The following is an 11,619-nucleotide window of genomic DNA, read 5'->3' as shown; positions in this document are numbered from 1 at the left end:
GGAAGATTTCAGCATCAATTTTATTTCTAATTTTCATGGTAATAGATGTAAATTCTGAAAAAACTTATTCATATAAATAAATAGGTGCATATAGAAAGAATTTTGTAATGGTGTCCACCTTTTTCCTTGAAATTATTCTGTTACATTAAAAATCATATTGTGATTTATCATCAAAAATCATTTTTATCTGACAACTTGATTAGTTGTTCCTGCAATTTCCTTGATAGCAAAAATTGGAAATCAACTTTCTCACAAAAGGACTCGTTAGGGTCATTCACCAATATCTTGAATCATTCGTCTGTTTTGGCAATGTACCCCAGGGAACGTACCATAAAAGAATAGAATGAATGAGAGAGATGTCACTTTTTTATAAAGTATGAGAGAAGCAATTTTGAAAGGGGTGGTTGTTTATTTTTTGCCTCACAAATTTTTATTCAAATTGAGATATAATCCATATGCCATAAAATTCACCCTTTTAAAGTGGGTGGGTTCAGTGGGTTTTAGTAAATTCCCAAAGTTTCACATGTTTTCATCACTCCCAGAAGAAACAACCACACCCATTCCCCCTCAACCAAGCCCCTGAAAGCCATTAATCTACTTTCTGTCTATATGAGCTACTTATCCTAGCCATTTCATGTAAATGGAATCTTACAATATGTGGCTTCTTGTGTCTGGCTTCTTAAACTTAGTACAAAATGTTCAAGGTTCATCCATCCTGTGCCATATGTCAGTATTTCATTCACTTTTATGCCAAATATATTCCATTCTATGCATACACAATATTTTCTTTATTCATTCATTAGTTGATGGGTGTTTGCATTGTTTCCACTTTCTGGCTATTATTAAAAATGCTACTATGAACATTCATGAACAAGCTTTGTTACACATGTTTCAGTTCTCTTGGGTATATGTCAGGGAGTGGAATTGCAGGGTCATGTGGTATTACTGTGCTTAACTTTTTGCAAAACTGACAAACTGTTTCCAAAGTGGCAGTAACATTTTACATTTCCTCCAGCCATGTCTGAGGGTACCAGTTCCCTGTATCCTTGCCAACACTTGGTTATTTTCTGGTTTTTTGATTGTAGCCACCTAGTAAGTGAGAAGGCGTATCTCATTGTGTTTTTGATTTGCATTGCCCTGATGGCTGGTGATGTTAAACATCTTTTCACGTGCCTATTGTCCGTTTGCATATCATCTTTGGAGAATTGCCCGTTCAAATCCTTTGCCCATTTTTAATTAGATTATTTATATTTTTTATTGTTGAGTTGTAAATATTTTTTATATATTCTGAATAATAGTCATTTGTCAGATTTATAATTTGCAAATATTTTCTCCCCTTCTGTGAATCTTTTTTTTCCCATTTACTTTATAGGGTCTTTTGATGTGCAAAAGTTTTTAATTTTGGGGTGCCTGGGTGGCTCAGTTGGTTAAGTGACCAATTCTTGGTTCTGGCTCAGGTCATGATCTCATGGGTCATGAGATCAAGCCCCACGTTGGGCTTTGCACACAGCGGGGAGTCTGCTTGAAGATTCTCTCCCTCTGTCCCTCCTGTGACTCACACACATGCACTCTCTCTCTCTAAAATAAATAAATACTTCTTAAAAAAAAAAGTTTTTAATTTTGATGAAGTCTAGTTTATCATTTTTCATGGTGTTTTTGGTATCATGTGTAAGGAACCATTCTCTAATCCAAGGTCATAAAGAGTTACACCTATATTTTATTCTAAGAGTTATATAGTTTTAACTCTTACATTTGGGTCTTTGATCCATTTTGGTGTATATGGTGTGAGGTAGGAGTCCAAATTCTTTCTTTTGCATGTGGATATCCAGTTGTTCCAGAGTCATTTGTAGAGAAGGCTATTTTTTCTCCCATCAAATTGTTATGTCAATGCTTCACCATATATGTAAGTGTTTATTTCTAGATGCTAAATTCTATTCTATTGATCTACATGTCTAAACTTATTACACTACAACATAACCTTGAGTACTGTGGCATTATAGGAAGTTTTGGGAAGAAACCCAACTTCGTCTTTCTCTTTCAAGATTATTTTGGTTATTCTGGGTTGCTTACATTTCTATATAAATTTTTGGTTCAGTTTGTGAGTTTCTGCAAAATGGTAGCTGGGATTTGAGAGGGATTGCATAAAATCTGTAGATGAATTTGGAAAACATTGCCGTCTTAACAATATTGAGTCTTCCAATACATGAACACAGGATGTATTTTCACTTATTTAGGTCTTGTCTAATTTCTTTCAGCATGTTTGTAGTTTTGTTGTATAGGTATTGAAATTTCTTGGTTGAATTTATCTTTAAATATGTTATTCTTTTTGATGCTATTTTTAAAAAGACTTATTTGTTTATTTGAGAAAGAGAGAGCGGGGGAGGGGCAGTGGGAGAGGGAGAGAGACAGACAGACAGACAGAAGCAGACTCCCCACTGAGCATGGAGCCTGACCTAGGGCTCCACCCCATAGACCTGAGATCATGACCCGAGCTAAAATCAAGAGTCAACTTAACCGACTGAGCCACCCAGGCACGCCATTGATGCTATTTTAAATGGAATTGTTTTTGGACACCTGGGTGGCTCAGTTGGTTAAGTGTCACCTTCAACTCAGGTCATAATCCTGGGGTCCTGGTATCAAGTCCTGCATCGGGCTCCCTGCTCCACAGGGAGTCTGCTTCTCCCTCTGCCCCTCCTCCCACTTGTTTTCACAATCCGTCTCTCTCTCAAATAAATAAAATATTAAAAAAATAAATGGAAGTGTTTTTTAATTCCATTTTCATATTGTTCATTGCTAGTATATAGATACACAGCTTACTTTTGTATATTTAGCTTGTACTCTGTGACCTTGCTGAGCTCATTTATTAGTTCTTCTAGTTGTCTTGTGAATTCCTTAGGATTTTCAATAAATATGTCATTTGTGATAGAGATCTTTTTTTTTTTTCTGTTTTTCCAATCTGGATTTTTCTTTTCCTTTCTTTTTCTCTTTTTTTCTCCCTCCCTCCTTCCCTCTTCCTTCCTTTCCTCCCCTCCCCTTCCTTCCCTCTCTCCCTCCCTCTCCTCTTTCTTCTTTCCTTCTTTCCTCTTTCTTTCTTTCTCTTTCTTTCTTTCTTCTTTCTTTCTTTCTTCTCTCTCTCTTTCTTTTTTTAATTTATTTTATTTTATTTTTTTTAAAGATTCTATTTATTTATTTGAGACAGAATGAGAGACAGAGAGCATGAGAGGGAGGAGGGTCAGAGGGAGAAGCAGACTTCCTGCCGAGCAGGGAGCCCGATGCGGGACTCGATCCAGGGACTCCAGGATCATGACCTGAGCCGAAGGCAGCCGCCCAACCAACTGAGCCCCCCAGGCGCCCCTCTTCTCTCTCTCTTTCTTCCTTCCTTCCTTCCTTCCTTCCTTCCTTCCTTCCTTCCTTCCTTCCCTAATTGCCCTGGGTTGAATCTCCAGGATAATGATAAATGGAAGTGGTGAAAGTAGACATTCTTGTCTTAGTCCCAATCTTAGGGGAAAGTTTTCAGTCTTTAATAATTAAGTATGATGTTAATTGTAGAGTTATTTTTTGCAGGTACCCTTTATCAGGTTGAGGAAGTTTTTTTTTATTCTTGTTGAATTTTTTTTTATCACAAAAGGATTTGGTCAAATGCTTTTTCTGCATTGAGATGATCATGCAGTTTTTGTTCTTTATTTTATTAATATGCATATTACATTGATTGATTTTTATATGTTTAACCAACCTTGTATTCTTGGAATAAATCCCATTTGGCCATACTGTATAATTCTTTCTACAAGCTAATGGATTGTATTGAGGATTTTTGTGTCTATGTTATGTTATATTGGTCTTTAGTTTTCTTTTCTTGGGATGTCTTTGCCTGGTTTTGGTATCAGGGGAACACTGACCTCATACAATGAGTTGAGAAGTGTACCTTCCTCTTCTATTTTTTGGAAGAGTTTGTGAATGATTGGTTCAGTTTTTTCTTTCTTTTTAAAATAATCTCCCTATTTAATTTTTAAAAATTATTATTATTTTTATTATTTAAACTCTACACACAGTGTGGGGCTTGAACTCTTGACCCTGAGATCAAGAACCACATGCTTTACTGACTGAGCCAGCCAGGTGCCTCAGATTCAGTTCTTTCTTAAGCATATCAGTTTTATAGAAGACACATGAACAAAGTGGTTGTAGGAAACTTATTACTTATGCCAGGCTTTTAGATATTTGTATATACATTTTATTTTTCCTATCATATTATAAGGTCATTCATCTATGAAATACGTATTTACTGAGCATCTCCTAGGTGCTGGGCATTGTGGAAGGAGCTGCTGATATAACAGTGAACAATATGATCCTTGCTTTGTTGGAGTTTATAGTTCCGGGATGACGAAGGACAAGAAACAAGTAAACAACAAACAAACACTTATTCTTGGCAGGGATGACTTTTTATACTTCTCTGTAATACCATCTTTAATATCTGGTATAATGTCTTAAATGTATTCAAAACACAATAAAGGTGGAATAATTTATTTTTATATGGTTGCTACCCTATAACTTGGTTGGGAAGATTAGGTTATGCACAGAGAGTAATGTGAGATTTATACAAGACAAAAAAATTAATTTTATAGTTTTCCTACTATAGTAGGGGAAAGGGATGTGTGAGAGTTTAAAAACCGAGCCCCCAAAGCCTGATGTTTAAAGACAGGAAAAAACCTCAAACAATGCACCTTTTTCACAAAGCTGCCCATTGTACGTATTTATGTCTCTCATACCAGCATTCCTTAAACTGTCATAAGTAGAAAAATCATCTGGGGATCTTTTTTAAATGCAGATTTTATTCCATATGTCTGAGGGACCATAAGATCCTATTCTAATAAGATTCTATAAGATTCTATAAGATCTATAAGATTCTATAAGATCTATAAGATCTATAAGATCTTCTATAAGATATAAGATCTGTAAGATCTTCTATGAGATTCTATAAGATCCTATTCTGTAAGATTCTAGTAAACTTCTGCGTGATGCCCATGCTGCATCAGACCATAATTCAAGTGGCACGGCTCTATACCCCTCCTTTTCCAAAAGCAAAGAACCAAGAGATATCTGATGAATTAGGGAAAATTTCCTCCAGATTTTCAGAGGTAACTGAATTGCTGCAGAACAGTTTGTTGATGAGAAGGCCTAGAAAAATCATCAGAGTCGTCATACAACCCACAGCATCTTATGAGAAAACCAGCGGAGAGGGAATAAGGGAACTCTTATCTTCCTGAATGATGTCATTTATGCTGAAACTTAATTATAAGCGAATATCCATCTTTTCTGTCAAACAATGCAGTGTACATAGGCCAAATCATTTTTAATGTAAATATAAATGGTTCTTGTTTGTAGCCACTAGAGAGATGGTTAATGTGGAGAAGGAGGAGGAGGATGGAAAGCTAATTCTACTTTGTGAAGGAAAAATAGCCTCAGTGTCTTGATATTCTGTAACTATTAGGAAAAAAAATCCCCATAAATGTTGGTAATAGGGAATTGGCTTGCCAGTGTCCAAAATGCAGAGATTTACCTTGAACGTTTTTACTTTATTTCTGCTTTCCACTCGGATAGTCAACCTATAAATATGTGCTTTTCCTATCAGCATGATGGTTTGTTTCTTTTTTCATTTATATGGTTGAGTTTTCTGGCACATTTCTGTTCCCACAAACAGTTCTCTAGAGTTTCATATATAAAGAAGCTTTAAGTAAAAGACAAATTTGGTAAAAACCAAAAATTACTCATTGAAACTAGTATACCATGTTGTGAAACCAGAAAATATAGAAACCATAAGCTCCTCTTATTGGTACATAAACTCACATATTTGGGACTGTTGCACAACTGAAACTGCCCAATTTCAAATGCTCATAAAGTACCAGATAGCTCTGTGAATCTTGATGGGAAAAAGAGACAACCAGAGTCACACAGCATATTGGGCAGGAGTCTAGCAGGAAGGCGATTCCAGGGAAATAAGAGGATACATACTAACCAAGCAGTGCAGGTGGGATGAAAAATATCTGTAGTCTTCTGCACATGCATGTGTATGGTACAGTTTTACACATTATAGGCAAAAATAGGTAGGCAATTTTGGAATAGAGTTCTAAAATCAACATGTATTAACATGCATTTTTGTGCCTGCTGATGTGCTTAGGACTATATTAGGTGATGTGAAGAGGTATAGGGCCTTGTTCCTATATTCAGGAAATGACAAGCAAACCCTGGCAAGTATATTCATACATATACCCTAAAATATCACTAGCATTTTAAGATAATGTTCATCTGAAAGGGGGATGGGAAAAAAGAGAGAGAGAACTCCCTTCTGTCTGTGATGCCTAGGAGACTTCTAGACCATGATCTGGTTATGTGGGACTCTGGAACTGCCCATTCCAATGACCCTGGGCTGGCTCCCAGGGCTGTGCAGTTGGGGACACCTTGTTGCTGCAGTGCAGACTTGAGCTACCTCACTGTCCTTCATTTGCAGGGCCAACTCCCATGAGCCCATAAGGCCACCTTAGATGTAGTGATCCCAAGATGATTTCTGACAAGTGTTGTGAGGCCATGTGAAGGGAGCTGTGTGTTCATGACAAAAGGGGATATTGTGCTGCCCAGGGCATACTTGGGCTTTTTTACCTCAACATACTTCTAAGATGTGATGGAAAATTGGAACTGGAACTCGAACTTGGGACCCCTATGCCAGTATTTTTTCCCTGTTACACATTTTCTTCACTGTATATTTTCATTTTTCCCCCCAAAATAAAGTTTTATTTATTTATTTATTTATTTATTTATTTATTTATTTATTTATTTATTTATTTATTTTGAACAAGCACTAAAGTGGAAAAAAAGAACTGGAACAATTCTCCTTTCACCATCTCTGACTATTTGTCTCAAACCCTTAATGCCATTTCTTTCCCCACTTTTTTAATTTGGAGAAAATCAGAGAGGGGAGAGGAGAGAGGGAACAAGAGGGGGGCAAAAAGAGGGACAAAGAGAAAAGTTTCCTCTGGATTTGGTTGTATCTGCCAGGGAGTAGAGGTAGAGCTGGTGGATGGAACAGGACTAAGAGAAGGATACACTTACATCTATTATATAGAGATATAGATACAGCAATTGTCTATCTATCTATTTTACTATCTATCGATCGATCGATCGATCGATCTATCTATCTATTGTTCCATCCATCCATCCATCCATCCATCCATCCATCCATCCATCCATGTATCTGGCCCTTCATCTTTGCTTCCTAGCTGACCTAGAAGTAAGATAATCTCCTTCTTAATCCAGTGCCTGAAGCAGAAATCGGTGGCAGTAGTCCATACTTCATGCTGGGTACGTGTTGTCTGACTCAGTTTTGTGGTTTGGAAAAAAATCCTTCTTCTTCAATGACTTTCTAGATGTGACTTCCTGAAAGAAAAAGGTTCAGTTGTTTCCACAGTGGCCCTGTTGCTGGCACCAATGCCCACACAGCTACCAGCAGCTAATGAGCTTGGTGACTAGGTGAGGAGGTGGTGGAGGTCAGCTTCCTTTGTGATCTACTTGTTATGTTTCTATAATCATGGGCTGAGTGTCAGGAGCTACTGTTTTGGTTTTTATTACCCTATTTTTGTATCTGCTGGGTTTCTAGTTGAAAATGTCTTTCTTGTTCTTTTGTTATGAATCCTCTAAATCTGAACTTAATGGCCTCTCTGTAAAGATAAGCTTTCTCCAGCATTGTCAAGATGGCCTTATAAGAGGAGACGTATTTTGGACCAAGTAACCCAGATATCATTCAAGAATACATTTGTCCAGTCCTCTTAGACCTTAGCGTAATAGAAATTTTTTAAAAGAAGGAAGATGAAACCTACATTTTCATTGCATCTTTTTTTTTTTTTTATTTGACAGAGAGAGACAGCTAGAGAGGGAACACAAGCAGGGGGAGTGGGAGAGGGAGAAGCAGGCTCCTGGCCGAGCAGAGAGCCCGATGCGGGGCTCGATCCCAGGACCCCGGGATCATGACCTGAGCCGAAGGCAGACGCTTAACAACTGAGCCACCCAGGTGCCCCCATTGCACCTTTTTTAAGGGAAATCTCAACAGGAAATTAACTGCACCAGTTAGTTAGTAAAAAATAACTACCTTTTGGGGCGCCCGGGTGGCTCAGTCGTTAAGCGTCTGCCTTCGGCTCAGGTCATAATCCCAGGGTCCTGGGATCGAGCCCCGCATCAGGCTCCTTGCTCTGTGGGAAGCCTGCTTCTCCCTCTCCCACTCCCCCTGCTTGTGTTCCCTCTCTCGCTGTGTCTCTCTCTGTCAAATAAATAAATAAAATCTTAAAAAAAAAATAACTACCTTTAAAAGGCTGCTTAGGCTTGGGATGAGTTAAGAAATATACATAGGATGAGGTCACTGCCCACAGTGGGGTAGGAGATGTGCTCAGAGTTGTCACAGATAAGCTACCAAAAGTGAAAGTGTTCTTCCAGGTGGAGAAATACAGTGTCTGTATGTTAGAGGAGTTCTGGGAGATTTTGAGGGCAAATACGTGATCTGTACCTTTATTCAAATATGGTATTTTTGAGCATAGATCCATTACTATGTATGCTTTGGAAAAAATGCTGGTGATAGAATGAATGGAAAGGGAATCATGCTATTGTATTTTACAGAATCTAAGAAACCTTTGATTGTAAGATGCACCATTATTTTTATGTACTACTAAGAAAGAAAAAGCAGTGTTAATTAAATTATGTCATGCCATTGATTGGAAGATGCAGTCCAATTTCACAGATGTTAAAGTGTAAAAAACAAATGTGAGTCTTAGACTTGATAACATTCAGTGTATCTCCTCTTTTAAAGATTTACAACACATTTTAATAGCTCTGAGAAGTCCCACAGGAAAAAAAAAAATCTGTTTAACTCAGCTTTCCCTCAATTTTCTAACTTCAAATGCTTTTATTGGGCAAATATCTTTATGAACTTATGCGTTAAAACGTAGTTGATGGATTTTAATTCATCGCAATTCTAATACTATTGAACTTCAACTTGTTGGATCTTTGGCCATGAGACTCTCCTCTACTTGTGTCTTGACTCCTTTTGACATGGGCTGCTAATCGCTGAGAACTGTCTTGCTTTCTGGCATATCAAGAGTTTCTGATCTAATTTCTGTATTTCCTTCCCCGTTTCTGGAATCAGTCATCTTTTTTTTTCTTTTTTAAATTTTATTTTATTATAATCTGAGATCTACCTGCTTAACAAATTTTGAAGCATATAATCCATTATCGTTGACTTTGGTACGATGTTGTACAGATTACGATAGACCATGAATGTAAAAGAGGATCAACGTGAAAGAGGGCTGGAAGGTGGAGTGCCAGTTATCTCAACCCACATGGGAGCTCTCAGTACACAGAGAGGTGTGGAGCTGAAGCAGTGCCCATGCGTGAGCGCATGCACATGCCTGTGTATGGTGATGTGTAGGGGGCTGTCTGCGAGCAGCTAGATGGTAAGAAAACCCTAACTGAGCCACGACCAAGTGAGTCTTCCATAGTGGTTCTCAAACTTGAGCATGCAAAAACACATACGTAGGTACATACATAAGCAGACAAGTAAATCTGCTCATTTCAGTAGTGCATATCCTAAAATTGGAAAGATACCAAGAAAATTAGCCCAGCCCCTGTCCAAAGACGACACCCAAATTGGTGAAGCATTCCACATTTTTCAAAGAGGGAGTTACTTAATGGGCATAACATTTCAGTTAAGCAAGATGAATAAGGTGTAGAGATCTGCTGTACAACATGTCTGCCAGGCTGGGGAACAGACCTCCTCATGCTGTCCCTACTCAGACAGCGACCACAAGGGACACGTGAAGAATGGCTTGGTCTTGAGTGGGAAAACAAATGCCATCCAGCAGAGGTTTGGAGAAAGGGAGATGCGTGGCTGGTGAGCGCTCTGCATTCCTTCAGCTTCCACTAAAAGCAGAAATGCTTTGATAAAAATGAAGGCTTCAGAAGGACAGGCTCTCCAAGTGATGCCCAGATTAAGATAGACCATGAATGGAATCAGTCATCTTAAATATAGTTTAGTCTTCATGATTTTTTAAAAAATTTCTAAGCTTTTTGGAGTTTGCCATCTTATTTCTGAGTTTTTATTTTCGTATGTTTTTCTTTCATGCCTTGTATCATTTCCTTAATGTCTTTTAGCTCATTTCAGAATAGGATGCTACAGTTCTGATCTATATTTTGAATATGTCTCTCTGGCATGCTTTTATTTTCTGCAATAGTAATATTCTGCTGTTTATTCTTTTTCTGATATTAACTTTGTATAAAATATTTTTCTGTGGACTTTTTAAATGTGAAATTCGTTTTCAAAACTTTTATAAGGTGGCTTGATTCAGATAGCTTTTCAAACTTCACAGACCCATCTTTCCTGTTGCTTTTATGTAGTGTTAAAAAATATGGTGGCTGTTTTCCAAGATTCTTGACTCTGCTTCCCTCCCCCATTTTTATCTATACCACCTTTTCTTCATCTCTCTCATCCCTGACATGCTCAGATTTGATCCTACTCCTCGCCCCTTCAGTATGGGGCTCTGTGTGGGAAGAAAGTCATGAAACGTCAGTTTCAAGAGTTTATGGTGGCCAGACTGTGTAAGTGGGCAAAATCCTTCCCAGATTCAGCTGTTGCGCACATATTAGCCCTGTGCACTTCCCTGTGACTACCTAGTCACTATTTTGGCTTTCTCCTCACCCTATTGCTTCCTTCTGCTTTTACCTGCATAGATGTGATAGCATACTGTTCTTGAGGCTATTGGTGGTTTATCTCTAGCTGCTTACATTTTGAGCTTTATGGGGACACTTTGCTATCTAGTTTTGTTCTAAATTTGTTTATGAGTTTGGTTTTGCGATTTAATTGGTCTGCCAATTTTTATGTAGGGATTCTGGAAGGTCTGGCAGCTACGCGGCTACTACCACTGCCACATTTCCGTAATCCTTTGGAAGACCTTTTTAATGGCATCACTCTAAATCTTACAGAGTAGTAATCTGCAGAGCTTGATTTGGGGTAACAATAAATGCTATCCTGATCTATCAGGAGCATTAATATTGGCTTAGGGGTGTTCTACTCAGTGTTTGAGAAAAAACATTATCTTCTAGTTTGATTAAAATCTCTAATGTCAGGGGCGCCTGGGTGGCTCAGTCGGTTAAGCGACTGCCTTCGGCTCAGGTCATGATCCTGGAGTCCTGGGATCGAGTCCCGCATCAGGCTCCCTGCTCAGCGGGGGGTCTGCTTCTCCCTCTGACCCTCCTCCCTCTCGTGCTCTCTGTCTCTCAATCGCTCTCTCAAATAAATAAGTAAAATCTTTAAAAAGTAAAAATAAAAAAATAAAATCTCTAATGTCAATCATAATAGTCATCATAACTTCTTCATATTGTAAATAGCTTTTCCACTCATAGAATACTTGTATAACCATTATTTTAGCTCATCTTACTAACAATCCTTTAAGTGGGTAGCGCAAGTAATAATGCTGATTTTGGAGATGAGAATTTGGAAACTCAGAAAAGTTAAGTACCATCTCCAAGGTTGCACAGCTGAGAGGTGGTGTGGCTGAGAATTCTCCCTAGCAGCTCAGTGTCACAGTC

At 38.2% G+C, this 11,619-nt stretch overlaps 1 non-coding gene across 1 annotated transcript; it reads left to right on the top strand.

Annotated features, from left to right (window-relative positions):
- The first annotated feature begins 9,599 nt into the window (after positions 1 to 9,599).
- On the top strand, positions 9,600 to 9,704 carry LOC123852175 (U6 spliceosomal RNA). The gene has a single exon (XR_006792796.1). It is a non-coding gene; the product is annotated as a U6 spliceosomal RNA (small nuclear RNA).
- The last annotated feature ends 1,915 nt before the right edge of the window (positions 9,705 to 11,619 follow it).

This window comes from Mirounga angustirostris, unplaced genomic scaffold, assembly GCF_029215605.1.
Source record: "Mirounga angustirostris isolate CCGP_5_RB_7025 unplaced genomic scaffold, mMirAng1.0.hap1 SCAF_10, whole genome shotgun sequence".
NCBI classification, from domain to species: domain Eukaryota; kingdom Metazoa; phylum Chordata; class Mammalia; order Carnivora; family Phocidae; genus Mirounga; species Mirounga angustirostris.
This window is presented reverse-complemented; position numbering and strand designations above follow the sequence as displayed.